This window comes from Halichoerus grypus, chromosome 11 (assembly GCF_964656455.1).
Source record: "Halichoerus grypus chromosome 11, mHalGry1.hap1.1, whole genome shotgun sequence".
In the NCBI taxonomy this organism is placed as follows: domain Eukaryota; kingdom Metazoa; phylum Chordata; class Mammalia; order Carnivora; family Phocidae; genus Halichoerus; species Halichoerus grypus.
Genome location: NC_135722.1, coordinates 107,305,203 through 107,323,952, shown reverse-complemented (window position 1 = coordinate 107,323,952; position 18,750 = coordinate 107,305,203). Strand labels below are relative to the sequence as shown.

Genomic DNA, 18,750 nt, shown 5'->3' with positions numbered 1-18,750 from the left:
CTTGGGACTTGGGTAGATTGAGGTCCCTTACATACTGCCCTTTACCTCACACAGGCTCAGCAGCTTTCCATTATTTATGTCCCTGTTTTCTCAGATACTCAGCAGGGTGGGTGAAATGAGCGCCTGTCCAAAGATGAAAATTCAGGTGGTGGTCACCAACCAGAGGATTTAGGGCCATGGAATGATCCCCTGGAATCTGAGCAACTTGCCACAGACATTAAACATGAACCCAGCTTTTCACTGTTCTGGAGGTTGGGGTTCTTGAAGATACAATGATCCTCTTTAAATATGATTCTTAAGAACCTAAGTTAGAAGCAGGTGGGTGGCTCAGTCGTTAAGCGTCTGCCTTCGGCTCAGGTCATGATCTCAGGGTTCTGGGATCGAGCCCCACGTTGGGCTCCCTGCTCAGGGAGGGAGTCTGCTTCTCCCTCTCCCTCCCCCCACCAGCTCCAGCACATGCTCTGTCTCTCTCAAAAATAAATCAAGAAGGAGAAGGAGAGGAAGGGAGGAGGAAGGGAGGAGGAAGAGGAGGAGGGAGGGAGGAGGGAGGGAGGAGGAAGGGGAGGAGGGAGGGAGGAGGAGGAAGAGGAGGAGGAGGAGAAGGAAGAAGAGGGAGAAGGAGAAGAAGGTGGGAGGGCCCTGACTCAGACAAGGCTTCAAGCAAGTAGATGAAGGTGCTGTTGTCTTCAGCGTCATTTCCTTGGCTTAGACACAACGATGGCCACGTCATAAGAGCTACATTCCTGTGGACGAGAGCGCTGAAGGGGGGGTGGGGGGGTAACAGAGAAGCCAGCACATGCACACCACTCCTGCCCACACAGAGGTCCGACTACTCATGGCAGGTCATCTGGAGCAAGGACAATCTCCAAAGGTAGAAGTGACTCACACTAGCACCCAAATAACTTGAGTACCTCCGTGGGCCACCCTGCCGAAAGTAGTCCGATTTTCCTTCACACAGTAGGTGGCTTTGTAGGAATTGGGCCACAGCTCCCCTTTAGCAATAACAGCCACTCGTCAGAGTCAAGGAGGCTGTAGTCTGAGGTGAAGAAGGTGACAGAGAAACAGGGGCTGTCCTGCTCCTGCAAACGAAAGACTGGAGCGTGGGGTCCTGATCCTAGGTTTAGAATGGAAAGGAAGGACACTTGTCCAGAAGATCTGACCTCATCGTGTTCTGTAATGATCGCCTTGTTTCTGCAGTGAGTTTGTGCCGAAGACCTTGAACTTGTAGCCTGTCCTGAGATGTCTGAACTCATTCATCAGTTACTGGTATAAAACCTTAGCAAATCTGCTCTGTGGCCCTTGAGCATGGCTGTTAGGTGGGGGCTGGTTCAAAAGGTGGGGTCTCACAACACAGGTATATTTTGGTTGACGAATCTCATGGCCTCACCCAAGTGCCACTGCGTTTACCCCAACCTGGGCTCCAGCTGGAGGAAGGCCCTGTCAGCCTGGGCACCCACTGTCCCTACTCCACACTCAACAAAGTTCTTGAAGAGACCACATTCAGGGGCCGGACCTTGCTGCTCCCTTCACTTCTTATTACTTCATTTTCCTTCACCATCTCTCTTCCCTTCACAGGAACATCCCTCCCTTGTCTTCTGCTCTACATCCTCCTTCAATTTTTCCTTCTCCAGCATTCCTGTCTCTCCTCCAGCTTTTCATCCACTCCTTGCTTCTGCTGCCATGGAGAAGGTGGCACACCTCAGCTGTCACCTGAGTCCTCAGTCGTCACCTGAGACCTCTAGGACACCATGAACCAGATCTCTGCAGGCACTCCACCTGACATTAACAGGGTGTGGTGGGGGGACACCCTCCTGAAGGTAGGTCACTCACCAGGACCAGAGGTGCGGGACAAAACTGAGGTTTCACAGGCGATGGCTGGCAGGATGGGGTAGCCTGGATATTGCTACACCCCGGCCACCCCAGCTCTAAAGGAGGGGGCACCACTGGTCCCAGTTCCTGGGATTAGACAGAACAGGAACTTCAACTCAGCAAAAAGAGGTTCTATCTCCCACAGAGGGGGTCAAGAAGCAGCCTACACCTCCTTAACATATTCATTTAATTAGACATTATATTGGGAATCCACCTGCACATATTAATACCCTTCCTATACAATATGGTTATCAGAAAGCAAAATTATTAAGCTGTCCTTTTTAGTTTTTGTAAATAATCTTGTAGTCATCCAATATGAGCACCTTCATTATAGGGTCTTATTTCATGGTGATAAAGGTTGATATTCTGGAAATTATTTTGATGTATTAATGAGTTAATGTTGCAAAGGCTAGCACTCTGTACTGGTCCTTATGCCGTCTTTGTGATGAGTCATTAAAGTGACCTCATAATACTTCTAACTTTCTATCTCTATCGATGTTACCCCTTGTCACACGGGAACTGAAAGTCTTCATTTGGCATAGTCACTAACCAGACTGGCACTTCAGAGTGAGGAGTCTCCGTACACCGACACCGATTCTTTGCACACTCTCAGGAAAATAAAAGGTCATCCGCTCCTAAAGTCCACTGTCATTGCTACCAGTGGATGGCTGCTTTCCCCAGGATAGCTTTTAAGTCACAGCCTGATTATCCTCAGAGATCCTGACTCAGAGGATGGGTTGAAACCAGGTTTATTTACTCTTTTGAAACCTTGAAAACCTCGTGGATATGCTCATTATTTTGAAAGATGTCTCACAAAGAGAAGACGAAAAACTATTTCTACCTCACTGGGTACACAGCTTTTAGGGCACGTTCCAGCACAGCAAACTAGACAAACAAAGTCTATCTCAAGAAGGAGCCCTTACTTTCAAGTTTTTTTTCCCTCCTTCTGGGTCTGTAACTGGAATACACATATCCAATGGATAAATTTCTCTTTCTGGCACGATATCATGTTGGTGTATGTGGGTGTGTTGGTGTGTTTATATTCTACCCCTACTAGATACTTATTTAACTTTTTCTATGTCTGAACCCTAGCACAGTAGCAAGATGGTCTTTAAGAGTTTTATTGAGTGCTTTAAACTGTATCTAATTTCTACATTTATAGGTTGGAATTGTCAAGTTTTCAAATACAAAACTCAGGACCACCTATATAAAAATCACCCAGAGGGTAACTTGCTCAAAATGAGATCCCCAAGGCCTCACACCCAGATCTACTAAATCAAAATATAGGTATAAGGCCCAGCTATCTGTACTTTCACATGTTCTCAGGTATATTTTATGATTTCTAAGGTTTGAAGACTTCTGGTATATTATGTGAGCTAAAAACACTACAATTTTCACCCAGATATTCACCTTTTTTTTTTCAAGACCCAAAGAGCTCTTGAAAGGAAGAAAGAAAAGAAAAGCACTGCTACTCTTGAACCCGAGCCATCCTATATACTCCTGCTCTGTCTGCTACCCTATCCGCAGGGCAGTAAACTTCTCTAGACATTTCCTTATCTGCCAGAACTTTAAACTACAACTCCCAGCCCAGACATAACCTCCATCCCGCCAACACACCCAAAATGCTGAGCCATTTGGCAGAGTAGGCATTCAGTGACCCAAAGAAAGTTTGTTGAGTTCAATTAAATACATCCACGTCAATTGTGTATAATGGTTTAGCAGTTCGAATGGAAACAACTTTAAGGAATTACTAATAAAAGCCATTTCAAAAAATCCCTCATTCTTTACAAAAAAAATCTGTCTAATTATATTCATTTTGGTTGATTTTCTGACCCAAATACTACTTCTTTTAAGGATGTCTCTACAGTGCTCAGCCGATACAGCATTGGAAAGGAGGTCATGGATATAAATAGAACAGTGATTTGGCCTGTGAACTACTCCCAAATGAGGGAAAATAGATTCCAAATGACTGCCTATCAAAGAAAGCTTTTTTCCTGATAAAACACTCAGTAGATCCGTCAGTGCAAACTCCACTTTCTTCCCAGGGATCTCAACCATGTGGAATATGCTGTTGTCAAGCCCCAGGTTATTTACAATAAAAGTTATCGAATACTGGGTCATGTGAACAAAGAAAAATACATTGAAACACCCAGTCAAAATTTCTTTCTAATTTCTTGTAGGATCATCAATGACAGGGCTCCAACTTTCCACTTTCATCCCGCACCACCACTTTAATTTACTCTATGCTCCAATCAAAATGAATAACTCAAAGTTCTTGGCAAACTCTCTGTATCTCCCATCACCATGTTTATACTGGGTTACTGTTCTACTTGGAATCATCCATTCACTCTTTAGAAAATAATTACTGAGTCGATTATTTTCAAGAAAAGTTTTCTAGAGATTCCTGATTTGACAGAACTTTAAACATTGTCCCTAGAGAACAGTGAATGTCTGCTATATTTTCATAAACACATTAAGAGTTAAATGTTGTTGAATTGATGTCACAAAAATAGTTTCAAGACTTACAATAAAGCTATAGTAACCAAGGCACAATAATACTGAAGGAATAGACAAATACATCAGTGGAACAGAACAGTGAATCCAGATGTAGATTCCCATTAATATAGGCAACTGATCTTTGGCAAAGGAGCAGGGGAAACACAATGGAGCAAAGATAGTCTTTCAACAAATGATGCTGAAACAAACGGACATCCACATGCAAAAAAATGAATCTAGACACAGACCTGACACACTCCACAAAAAAATTAACTCAAAATTAACAGACCTAAATGTAAACTGGAAAACTATAAAACTCCTAGAAGATAAGAGAAAACCTAGATGACCTTGGGGGTGGTGATTGATGCCTTTCTAGATACAATACTAAAGACATGATCTATGAAAGAAATAACTGATAAATTGAAAGTGCACTTAATTAAAATTAAAGCCTTCTGCTCTGTAAAAGATAATATCAAGAGAAATGAGAGGACAAGCCAGAGACTGGGAGAAAATATTTGCAAAAGACATATGTGATAAAGGACTTGTAAAACTCTTAAAACTCAACAACAACAAATGACCCAATTAAAAAATGGGCCAAACACCTTCATAGACACCTCACCAAAGAAGATATATAGATGGCAAATAAGCATATGAAAAGAGACATCACATCATAGGTCATCAAAGAAATGCAAATTAAAACAATAATGTAGTAGTTACTACATGCCTATTAGAATAGCCAAAATCCAGAACACTGACAACACCAAATGCTGACGAGGATGTGAAGCAATAGGAAATCTTTCATTGCTGTTGGGAATGCAAAATGATAAAGCCTCTTTGAAAGACATTTTGATGGCTTCTTACACAACTACATATACTCTATGACTGATAACATATGAATGATCCAGCAATTGCACTCCTTGGTGTTTACCAAAGGAAATGAAAACTTAAGCCCATACAAAAACCTACCCACAGATGTTTACAGAAGCTTTATTCATAACTGTCAAAACTTGGAAGCAACCAAGATGTCCTTCAGTAGGTAAATAAAAAAATAAAGAGTGGAACATCCAGAAATGGAATATTATTCAGCACTAAAAAGAAATGATCAAACCACAAGACACAGAGACTTAAGCGCATATTACTAAGTAGAAGAAGCCAATCTGGAAAGACTACGTACTGTATGATTCCAACTATATGACCTTCTGGAAAAGGTAACACTATGGACACAGTAAAAAGATCAGTGGTTGACGGTGACTGACAGATAAGGACAGGGATGACTAGGCGGAGCACAGAGGATTTTTAAGGCAGTGAAAATACTGTCTTAAAATAAGGCAGTGAAAATGATGAAGATATGTCATCTTACATTTGCCCAAACCCATAGAATGTGCAATACAAGAGTGAACTGTAAGGCAAACTATGGATTTGTGGTGATTACGATGTGTTAATGTAAGTTCATCATCGGTAAAAATGTACCATTCTGGTGACTGATGTTGATAATGGATAAGGCTACGGGGGCAGGGAGTATATGGGAAATTTCTGTACTTTCCTCTCAATTTTATTGTAAACCTAAAACTGCTCTAGAAAAATTAAGTCTTCTTTTAAAAAGTGAACAGTACAGCCCAATGAGCAAATCAAATGGAAATATGTCATTACAAATTTGTTTCTTTTTTTTTTTTTTTAAAGATTTATTTATTTATTTATTTGAGAGAGAGAGAATGAGAGACAGAGAGCATGAGAGGGAGGAGGGTCAGAGGGAGAAGCAGACTCCCTGCCGAGCAGGGAGCCCGATGCGGGACTCGATCCCGGGACTCCAGGATCATGACCTGAGCCGAAGGCAGTCGCTTAACCAACTGAGCCACCCAGGTGCCCACAAATTTGTTTCTTAAAGGAATATGATCTCCATAAATCCCAATAGCCTCAGGTATCGATGGAATTATTATCTTTTTTCCTCCTAGATTTAGCTTAGAAAACAAGCTTTCCCCAGCCCCTCTTCCATGAGTCAAACATGTCACATGCTTCCAAGTCCATTTTCATGCTGTATCTTTTCTGATCCTTCAAATCCTTCAGTAGAATGTTATCTTTGCTTTTTGTAGAAACTCAATAAAGCTTGGCTTCAGCATATCATACACTGCAGTCATCTGTGTTGGTACTTTGTTATCACCCTGTCTAGATTACTAGGTCGTTTACTCTTTAAGGCGAGGATAATATCCTGGTTATCTTTGTAAGTCCTGCAGGGGCTGATAGAGTGCTAGCACAGTAGATGCTTCGAGAATTATGACCGCATCAAATTGTATTACAAACATCTCCATCAAGAGCTAGCTAGGTCAATATAGATAATGTCTAAATTACTTTTCAGAATCAAAGTCATTGTTAACAATCAACTCAGGTTAAGCCTACATAATACCAAATCAAGAACATATTCAGGTGATCAGGCGATTTGCATGAATAATGGAAGTATTTCTATTAAGTAGACAAAATTAACCACTTCCTTCAGGTTTCCAACATTGACTCAAGCCTCTCATACACACCTGCCGCCCCAGGGAATGCTACCACCATTTCTCAGTTGAATGATGGTAATAATATCCTTATGTTCTGCTTTTGCTCACTAACTCCCCACCTGAGATCTATACCCCACATAATTTTTGAAGTGATTTTTATGAAGCAAATCTACTTGTGTCACTCCTCTATTCAAAAATCCTTCAATAACTTCACTTTGTTCCAATGATTAAGACCAAAATCCTTAAAATGGCTAAAACACCTATAGGTTCTAGTTCCTACCTACCTCTCTATCTTTATCTTGTGCTACTCTTGCATTATTTAAGTTTGACCATGGTGATCTTCATTTAGTTGTTCCAATTTCATCATGTTCCTTTCTGACTCAGAGCCTTTACATATCCTGACCCCACTGCATAGAATCCTCTACTCCCAACATCTTTCCTACCCAATTAGCTCCTTCTCATCCTTCAGATCTCTATTTAAAGGTCATCTCCTCAGGGATGCCTTCCTGAACTCCTAGACTAAATCAGGTGTCTCTACCACGGGCTCTCATAACACCACATAATTTTTCTCAGTCATTCTTATGGTAGTTTATAATTACATATTTTTTGAGTAGTGATTAATCGCTGTCTTCCTCATTAGACTGTGACCTTCATCATCGGTAAGAATGTGCCATTCTGGTGACTGCTGTTGGTAATGGATGAGGCTACGGGGGCAGGGAGTGCCTGACAGACCATGTACCTGACGTGGTATGCGCTCAAGAAACATTTCTTTAAGGTATAAATGGGTGAAAGTAGTTGGTCAAGTTGTGGACCACCTTAAGATCATGAAATTTTGAGACCTCCCCAAGCACGCTTCTGGAATGGAAAAAGCCTGAACAATGCTCAACCCACCATCTATTAGCTTTGTGACCTCAAACAAGTTCTTTAATCTTTTTGTCTCATTTTCATCTTCTGTGAAAGGCAGATAATATCTATTTTACAAGGCTGCTGTAAAGATTAAATAATTTTGTACCTCTCTAGTGATAACCATAACTTTAATTAATCATTAACTGTCTATGTAATTATTTGTTTAATGTTTAACCCCAATGCTCAGTTATAAGCACCTAAGAATTTGGACCATGCTTGCCTAGGCAGCACTATGCTCCAAGGCTTATTAGCTTAGTCTGTAGAATACAGTAGGTGATCAATAATTATTTGTTGAAGATAAATCAATAAGCATATATAAAGAATTTAGCATGGTACCTGGCACATAGTAGGCATTCAACAAATATCAATGTAGATTGAATGTTTGTGTCCCCCCAAATTCCTATGTTGAAACCTAATCCCCAGTGTAAGGATATTGGGATATAGGACTTTGGGGAAGTGATCAGAGACCTTTGGGAGGTCTCTACCCTCATGCATGAGATTAGAGCCCTTATAAGAAGACCTCAGAAGGTGAGCATCCTTGTCCCTTCCACTACGTGAGGACACAGCAAGAAGACAGCCATCCATAAACCAGGAAGTGGGCCCTCACTAGACGCTGAATTTGCTGACAACTTGATCTTGGAATTCCCAGCCTCCAGAACTGGGAGGAATAAAATTCTGTTATTTGCAAGCTACCCGGTCTATGGTATTTTTGTTACAGCAATCCAAATGGACTCAGACACTCTTCTTCCCTCCCTTCATAGCAAATTCCCCACGATACTCTCTAGCCCTGATCTTCTTTCATTTGAGTGGAAATGGAGTCAGCTGCTTGCACTGTTCATTAATTCACAAGGTATTTAATTTATGTGTCCACTGTGACAAAAATGTTAGATCAGTACTACTGTTCCCACTTTGTAGAAGCAGAAGGTATGTGATGTGACTTAATCAAGTAACAAGACAGAATTAAAATGAGCTTTTCAGGGGCGCCTGGGTGGCTCAGTCGTTGAGCGTCTGCCTTCGGCTCAGGTCATGATCGCAGGGTCCTGGGATGGAGCCCCGCATCGGGCTCCCTGCTCAGCGGGAAGCCTGCTTCTCCCTCTCCCACTCCCCCTGCTTGTGTTCCCTCTCTCGCTGTCTCTCTGTCAAATAAGTAAATAAAAATCTTAAAAAAAAAAAAAAAAAGAGCTTTTCAGGCTTGATACCCAATACCCTTCCCCCTACACTTAAATGTCACTGCACAGTCATAAGCAAATTCAACAGTCTCATCTGGCCTCCCTGGGAGAGTCAAAGAAACTTCTTTCATCAGCAGGGCATGAGTAATGAAATTAGGTTAAGTGGAAAAAGGGAGAAGTAGAAAATTTTCTTTCCATGACAGAAGAAATCTATACAGTATCAAACTTTGAGTATCCAAGGAAAATAGGAAATTAAAAAATATTGCTTTGGACTATTTTAAGAACAGCATTATCTTAACAGGCAGCTTTCATACATTCCAACATTTGGATACACAGCTGAATCAGCAGTCCAATAAGAATTTTGCTTCAGCTGATTTCTTACAGTTTTCTAGATTATTAAAAGTCCTGTTAACAATTTCAAAGCTTGAAAAATGTATCAAAATAGGCAAATGTTTATAATCAAATACTTGAACTTAAGATAACAAATTTAAATTCTCATTTTTCCACTTTAAAAAACCTTTACAAAGGGGCGCCTGGGTGGCTCAGTCATTAAGCGTCTGCCTTCGGCTCAGGTCATGATCCCAGGGTCCTGGGATCGAGCCCCACATCGGGCTCCCTGCTCAGCGGGGAGCCTGCTTCTCCCTCTCCCACTCCTCCTGCTTGTGTTCCCTCTCTCGCTATCTCTCTCTCTGTCAAATAAATAAATAAAAAATCTTTTAAAAAAATTTAAAAAAAATAAAAAAAATAAAAATAAAAATAAAAAACCTTTACAAAAACAAACCCAAATCATTTCAAATTTGCCATATATGAATAACCTATTAATAGACAATCAGCAGGGTTGATTTTCACTTTGGGAACATTTTCCTAGCCAACTACATATAGCTCTAACACGAAATATTTAGAATCTTAGAATCTCACGGAATGAAGTGACCTTTTGAGATTTCCTTCCACCTATTCCATCAAAAGACTGTAGTTTGTGCTTGAATCACTCCAGTGACCAGAGTATACAGCTCTAGCCAATCTATTTCATTTTTGGGAACACTGACTTTCATAAGGATATTCTACTGTGCTTAAAGTATTTTTTTTTAACTTCCGCATAAAGATTCTCTTTAACCTCCCGGAACCAAAGAGACCGAGTCTTTATGAAATCCAACACATAATAAAAAATGGTACAGATTTGCTGAATGCCTTTAAAAAGGAGACCTAGTTATATTCTTAACTCTAGGCTAAAATTCAAATGGCAATTTAAAATTTCAAACTCATCCTTCAACTATTATTTCAAGAGCCTTGTGTTCATGATAAAGGGTTCTGGCTATTCTTTTTGCTCTCTCAACAGTCCTGTGACATACCCAATGTTCTCATTGTAAGGTATGAAATTTGTCTTGTGATTTTCAGTTACTGGATGCAGGATACCAATTTATGAAATACACATATATAAAAGCTGGAACAATCTTTGATCCTACTTCTGCATCTAATTAGGAATGGCAGCTATTTGATACATGACTGACTTCAATCACTGTTTTCTACAATATAAACTTTTAGCTGAATCAGAACTAAATTCAAATGACATCTCTGCTACTTACTAAAACTCATCTTCAAAAGGGACATAAGCACACCAATACCACAGTGTTCTTCTGGAAAATACATAAGATATCACAATTAAGGCATTTAGCACTGTGTTTAGAACACAGTTTAGAGGGGCGCCTGGGTGGCTCAGTTGTTAAGCGTCTGCCTTCGGCTCAGGTCATGATCCCAGGGTTCTGGGATCGAGCCCCGCATCGGGCTCCCTGCTCGGCGGGAAGCCTGCTTCTCCCTCTCCCACTCCCCCTGCTTGTGTTCCCTCTCACTGTCTCTCTCTCTGTCAAATAAATAAAATCTTAAAAAAAAAAATAGAACACAGTTTATATTTAGTATATGTGAATTCCACTTTTTAGTTCCATTTTGCCTTCAGAAATTTTCATATTTAAATCACTGTGTTTTAAGTGGTAAAAAGTGGGAGATTATGTACTACATTTCTGCTACATAACAAACATTAATTAAAGGTTGGTGAGGAAGGTAACAGAAACAATCCAATTCAAAAAGATTTGCAGACTGCACTGAGGCTATCCTATCAAATAAGTGACAGGCAGTTGTCCTGTCTAGAAGATCATTTTCCATTTTAGTAAACTCATCCAATACCCAGGTATTACAAACCTTGATGGGAATACAACTGACATATTCACATTCTAAAGCTTGCCAGAAATCGTCGGCTAAATGGCCTCAGGGTAACAGAAATGATTATATAATGACAATAATTTTTTACAAAGAAAAATTGATATTTTTAAAATGAAATTTTTGAATAAACATATCGGAGTAACTCACGGACTAGGTGGTAAGCTTAGAAGTGCAAAAGGTATACAAAGTAAAAGCTAGGTGCTCACAGCGTTCTGATCAAGGTGTTAGTGACAAGGGCAAACATGCTGGTGAGCTCAGAGCTTAACTTCTTCACAGTTTATTGAAACACAACAGAAATAAACTCTGTAATAACACAAGCTCCATAAAGGCTAGTGAAAAATCTTTCACTTGGTCCATGGGGTAACATTACCCTTACAGATACAGGAAATTCTAGCAACATGGGCTTCATATAATAAGAAGACCTGCTAGATTCTTGTGTCATACATTTCCAGACAGTTTTTAGAGTTGAGAGACATTTCCTTGGTGTCTTATTCCACTCAGGCTGCTATAACAAAATACCATAGATTAGGTGGCTCAAAAAACAGGACTTTCTTTCTCACAGTGTTGGTGGCTGGAAAATCCAAGATAAAGGTGCCGGCTGATTCAGTCCCCGGGTGAGGGTGCACCTCCTGGCTTGCAGATGGCTACCTTCTCCCTGTGTCCTCACTTGGCAGAAAGAGAGGGAACTCTGGTCTCTTCCTCTTCTTATAAGGACCCTGATCCCTTCATGGGGTCCTTTCCTCAGAACCCCATCTAAACCTAATTAATAACCTTTCCAAAGGCCCACTCCAAATACCATCACATTGGGGGTTAGGGTTTCAATAAATGAACTTTGGGAGGATGCAAATATTCAGCCCATAACACCTGGTAGCATAAAAATAAAAAACACCAATCTCTTAGCAGCTGCCACCATTCTTTAGAAGATTAAAAATCAATAGGGGTAAAAAGAACCACCCACAAACACTTTGTTTGATAAAGTCAGCAAGACACTTCAACAATTTCAATTTCTGCTTGGTGATCCAAGTTATTGTAGCCTTCTCTGTGTTTCAGAATTTGTCACAACACAAAAGAAAATGTTTGAATATAGAAGGAACATCATTTGGGATGTCAGATTAAAACATAAAAAAAATAAACATTTTAGGTTCAGTGTCATAGTGTTGGTCATAGACATTGCATGAGTGAATATTATAGAAAAACACTGTCATCTTCATAAATTCCATTTGGTAACTTGGGTTATTCAGATAAAAATGAAGACAGACTATGGACCCATCATCAGGAATGAGGATCCACAAGGACCCAGTGATGATGCTACAAAAAATGCGTGTCAGGGAGCTTCTCTCTTAGCCCCTACTTTGACCTCTCTCCATACCCTTCCCTCATCCACTTTCTCTGGTATACAATGTAATTCTAATAACCTGAAAGAATGCACCCAAGCAAATGAGCATTTCATCTATTTCTAAAAGCACTGGCTCCACGGTATTTATATACAAACACACACACATACAAGCATGTGCATAGAAAACACATACCTACTCACCATCTATGCCCAGAAACACCTATTTGAGAAAGGACAGTTAGCATGGATATTTACTACCATGGACCAGACACTGCAATAAGCACTTTACAGGTCTTTCATTTAAAAGCTCATAAAATATAGCTATGAGGTAGATGAAATTAGTTTATTTACAGATGGTGAAACTCAAGCAGAGATGGTAAGTAAGGGGTTAAATGTAGCAGGACCAGAACTCCGAGGAATGCAGGGCAAGTTAGCAGCAGAGTTCAGCAGCTCTGGCTGAAGGCAGAGGTGGGAACATGCAAAAGCATCTGCCCTTCCCCTTGTTCCTCCCTAATCTCCAGCCTAAGTACTTGCTCAAGGCAAAAATTTAAATGAGGCAAAACTCTGGTCAGGTAATTTTTAGGGCATTAATGTATTTTGAAAGTGACAATACAATCCCCCTAGTAGAAAAGATATCAGAACAGAATGCTTATCTGTGACTTTCACCTTACCTTGTAAAGCATATAAATTAGTTCTTCTCTACTCATTAAAATTGGGCTAAAAATATATACTAATTTCCATCACATTTTATAAGCTTCCATGGGAGTCATACCCTGTTATCAAGCGAGTGAGTCAAAAATGTTTATTAAGTGAATGAATGATATGAAAAATATATATATATATATTCACTTCAGAAATTCCTGTTTTCTAGACTTATGAGAAGACACTGTGACTTCATTTCTAGCAAAAATCAGTGGCACTGATATTGATGGAAACCCCTGAGAAGAACTAGTACAAATCTTTGGTAACTTTAATTTCAAAAGTATGTGCACTGATCATTAAAGCAGAAAATATGTAAATCTCAGGGGAAAAAAAAAAAAAATGAACCAGTCACTCACTCGTTACCAAATGGAACTGGCATTCTGTGCTGGGAAATGGAGTAAGATGATAGATACATATTTCTAAAATTCCAAGAATAACCTAAGTGCTTAAGTATTTTAAAAGGCTATTTTATCATAAAACAAACCAAGGGGGAAGAAAGGCATTTCAGTATATTTTTTTTTTTTTTGTCCTGCAGAATCCAATTCATGCTAGAGTGATATCCTTGAGATTCTGCTTCATTTTCTGGAAGCCGGCTGAAGGTCCAGTGAACAAAGGCTGTGGGAGTGCTCCATATTGTCAAAAGACAAGACAAATCAAAATTCTCGAGGCATCGAGTTCTGTAGCCTGGTGAGTTTGCGAAATGTCTGCTTTATCCAGTTTACAAACCACTAGCTTATCAGTGCAAAGCATACGCAGTCTTCACCAAGACATCTGAATCCAAAGGGGTGCCTCTCAGTTTCCGTGGGGTATTAACATGCCTATTCAAAACTGAACTCTGTCCACCTGATATATAAGCCTTTCTATTGTGGATATTTATCACCTTTTACTTCTGTGTTCTGTATGCATTTTTAGGATGTACAGGCTTTTTCCACAAAACTGTTCAGGAGCTACAGTTAAAAGGAGTCTATAGCTCAAAGACCAAAGCAGAATAATCTACTTATATAAATTATGTGAAATGCATATGATCCTAATGGATTTCTAGCTCTTTTTATTGGTGGTGTATTTATAGAAGTTTGGAAGTTATAAAGTCAACAGTGTTTCCACTGGTTTTCAGAGATTTTCAGAACTCAAGCTATCTGGCAATTTTCAAATTATATTAATGTCAAGAGTGTCCTTCCAAATACGTTCTATTCATTTTCAAGAATGGATAGAATTAACTGGCTAACTCCAGTTTCTCTGTGGGTCTAATCCCTGTTTCAGCATTTAAAAGCTCAGTGGACATCCCTATATCCTTCGATGAGGCTGCATTATTTGGTTACCCGTTGACTCTACAGAGGGGGTCCTATGCATCCGCTGGCTCTCAGGCTGGTCCCGGAGAGGGAAAAGACTCTGGTTCTGTATCAGTTGGTCCTGATGCCTATCTTCATATTTGCTGCCTGGACACAGTGCCCGATTTCCAGTTCCTGGAATCCAGTCTCCTTATGCTCAGTGCCGAGGTCTTGTTCCCCTAAGAATGAGTCTGGATTTCTGTTCCTTCCTACTTTGCTGTACTCAGCTTTTCCACATTAACTTAGAATACTTGCATTCCCTGTCAATATGAATTTTGTGTCGTTTTTTAGATGATAAACATCAGGTTCCTTGATCCAACAGATCTTCTGGCATTTTCTGGCTGCTCTGTCTTGTTCTTCTACACCTTCTCCCCAACCCAAGTTGGACAGTGGGGCTCAATGTTTAACTTCACTGACATCTGCAAACCAAGCTTGGGGTTTGCAATGGAAATGCTCTTTCTACCCCCACCACAAAAGAGGAGAAGATTTTATTACTAACATTTTTTAAGGGTTTCCTGGGCAAGATGATTTTTAAAAATCAACTTTTATTCATTTTATTATTTTAAAACTATATTGCCTATTGCCCGCTGTTCCATTCTCGGTATGTTGTTTCTGCATAAAAAGAATTAGGAGAGAAGATGCTACGGGTTTCCGACAAAAAAGGAGGATGGCAGAGGGGAGAGTCCGCAACTTTTTTTTTTTTTGAGAGAGAGAGCGAGTGGAGAGAGAGGGGCAGAGGGAGAGGGACAGAGAGAATCTTAAGCAGACTCCACACCCAGCATGGAGCCCAATGTGGGGCTCGATCTCACGACCCTGAGATCACAGCCTGAGCTGAAATCAAGAGTCGGACGCTCAACTGACTGAGCCACCCAGGCGCCCAAGAGCCCCCAACTTTTAAACGCAGCTTCTCAAAACTCTGAACTATTTGCTACTAGAAGGGAAGTGGGAAGATTTGGGCAACGCAATCACAGAACTTTTCTTCAACAGCTGACAGCCTAATTCTAGTTACCGATCCTGCAACAGAGTTTTAAAACCAGTTCCACTTTTTCTTTTTATTATTTTATCTTTGTCTAGATAACAGCCCAGACTTGTGAAAATATTATAGGCTTTTAGAATCAGATAGAATCAGCTGTAGTTCAAATTCTGATTTATGAGTCACGCTGTCTGGATTATTTAACCTTTCTCAATGGACATAATGAAACAACCCCACATGTTAATCATGGGAGATTAAGTGAGATGATTTTTCATTCTTTTGTCATCAGCACTGGGTGCACTGTTACACACATACAAAAACGCACAGATAGTCACATATTCACGTTCCGGTAGGTCCAGACGCACCTGGCCGAGAGCTAACAAGGACAGCTCCCAAGGACATTCACTCCTACTCCTATTCTAAGCACTTTGCCCCTATCAGCTCATTGAAATACAACGGGAACTCTGGGGTGGGGACATTTAGTATCTTAACTTTACAGGGGACAGAAATGGAGAAACTGCAGTTTAAAAAGTCTTTAAAGGTGCAAAGAAGAGATGTCTAAGGAATACATTTGAGATAGCACTGGGGTGCGGTACCCTCGGCTCAAAGGAATGAGAGGAGCATGAAGGGCTCACTAACCCTTCTTGCTTCTCCCTTATTTCTAACCAATGGTCTTGCCAGAGGCAAAAATATAAAATAAGGCAAAACCCTCATTAGGTTGCTTCAATATCCAATGCCATCATCATCATCATCATCATTATCATTATCTATATGCCAATAATAAGAAATTTAGAATTGCCGGTTCTTTGTTCATCCCCGATACCCTATAAAACCTAAAGAGCAAAATATTATACAGCGCGCTCTTTATGTTGACTTTTTACTAAATATTTGCTTTTCTAATTATAAGAGGATCAAAATTATAACCCATGCTTCCTTCAATTTACCTAGCTTTTATGTAGCATTCATACACCTGTAACATCTTGGCAGCCAAGCATTGTAAAGGCTTTAATTTTCCCCATGCCTGAAATAGGCACGGTAAAATCTATAGCTTTCTCTTACACCTCCTTCTGTGTAGAAGGTGTGTTTCTCATTATGGCCTAATTTAGCTGAATTCTACCCCTGGAATCTATCTCTGCATCATCTTCCCTAACGATAGGTAAACACGGAATAATAAGATGATCAAGAAAAGGACAACCATCAATTTGGAAAGTGGAGTCTCACTGGGCAGGAACAGACTTTAAATGCCCCCCTGTGGGGCACTCTCTCTAGGTTTTTCCCGGCATTCAGTTCCACCTGGTTTCCTTTCACATTTCTAACGTAAAAGTGGGCTCCACCGTATTTGTCTCTGCAGTATGATTATTCACAAATATTTTAAATGTACTTTAAGTCCAGCAAGTACTTATGAAATCAGTGGGTGTATGGTCCTTTAAAAATTCTACTTTGGAATTTTTTTTTCAATAGCCATTAAAAATCTAGCAGATAGCTCATGGTATAAAACAGCACTGTATAAATTTTCTAAAAAAATAAGCTAGTCTATTTATGATGATTAGAAATCTCAAATTAGGCATGTAAGAGGATATCTAATTTATATTCCTCCTAATGCATTTCCTATAAGGTACATTGTTTTATCCTATGCAAGGGTAATATTCTCTCTTTATTTTGTCTTTCCCTCTCTCTGGCCATGTCATCAACACTCCTGCCTCAGCACATAACATGTTTCCTTGTCTGGACCCTAAACTCAACACCCATAAACCTGAGTAAACATGAAAACTGCCTCAGACACCTATTCAAGATACAGACACCATCATCAAAGGGATGTTAAAAACACCTGGCCTTGAAATTGTATTACTTTATACATTTATTGCTGAAATTTCATAAGCAAGTTCTGTTTAACAGAATTTGTGAACCAGGAATGTTTTGTTTATACATGAAGGATGGAAAGCCAGTCTTGAGTATCGGGGAAATTGTAAATCCATTTTATAAGTTAAAACTGGCTGATAGTTATGTATCACTATATGGAACTGTCCGTGGTGTAAAAAACATACAGAAAAATCTGAGGATCCTGCAGGATATTGCCATGCATTTTTTGTGTGTGTGTGTGAGGTGTCCTAGCTTATCTGAAGGGAAAGGAAACTTGATGTCTGTGAAATCCGTATTCTTAAACCTTGAGGCTGTTGTGGTATCCTCAGGAAAACACCACATTTCTTCTTTTCTCAAAACCTGATGCTTATATTTAACTTACGGATTCCCTTGCTTTTCCAAGGAAGACTCTATTTATCTGCTTATCACTCTCATTCAGTTGTAAGAGTTTAGGGCCAAAATAACATGACTACTTTAGGCCAAGAAAGCTAACACAGCAAATCAGGGGTTCACAGAGGAAGGGGACCGGTCGTTGCTGAGATTAGTGCAGTAGAGTCCCAGCCTGGAGAAAGCAACGCACTGGCAAATTCTGGCCAATCGCTCTACTTCCTGGAAATGACTGAGTGTAACAGTGACAAACTCATTGTAGTGTCTCTCTGGTTTAGGATCAGACTTCCGGCTACCTCTATCATAAATTATATAACAATAAATTATAAGGAAGTTGAAGATAATTTATAAGAACTCATTTTGTACAAGGCAAATCCCTCCTATATACCGCACAGTGAATGTTCACCCCTCCGAAGGGACTCACTAAAATATTTACCACCGGCTGCACGTTATACATAATGGAACTACAGAACATGTTTCTCTAAAGGAGAGACACCTTAATGAAAACACCCTATGGGATAATAAGATGAAACTACAATGTTTCTTTCCAAGTCTTCTTATGTGTAGATCATACTATAACACAAAGGAGCAGTTTAAATGGATTAGTAAAGAGAAAATAAAAGCCTACAGTTCACTACTATTTATACTAAAAGCACTTTCTGTCCTTTATATAAAAAAAAACCCACGTACCCCAACATTGTGTAATCATGTGAAATTATGAAAAGTTACAGAGTTATTCATTAGGTAGATATGAGGCTGAATCACTCAAGAGATTGCTCTGATTTTAGTAAGAAATTCATTAGGAGTTCAACAAATCAGACCCAAAAAATGGTGATGGGTAACTATTTTCAAAGTTCTTCCACTATTTAGTTGGACAAATTAAAGTGCTTCCACTAAAAACCACTGGTCATTTGGTAATAGCTAGAATATTTACAAGTATTCCTTCAGAATTAGAGGGACCTACCTTATTTGACAATGCAGTGCAAAAACACTGATTAATCATCATTTAACTGAT

At 39.8% G+C, this 18,750-nt stretch overlaps 1 protein-coding gene across 1 annotated transcript in view; it reads right to left on the bottom strand.

Annotated features, from left to right (window-relative positions):
• GUCY1A2 (guanylate cyclase 1 soluble subunit alpha 2) overlaps positions 1-18,750 on the bottom strand; it is a 324,587-nt gene that overhangs the window by 122,036 nt on the left and 183,801 nt on the right. The gene's annotated exons all lie outside the window — the stretch shown is intronic.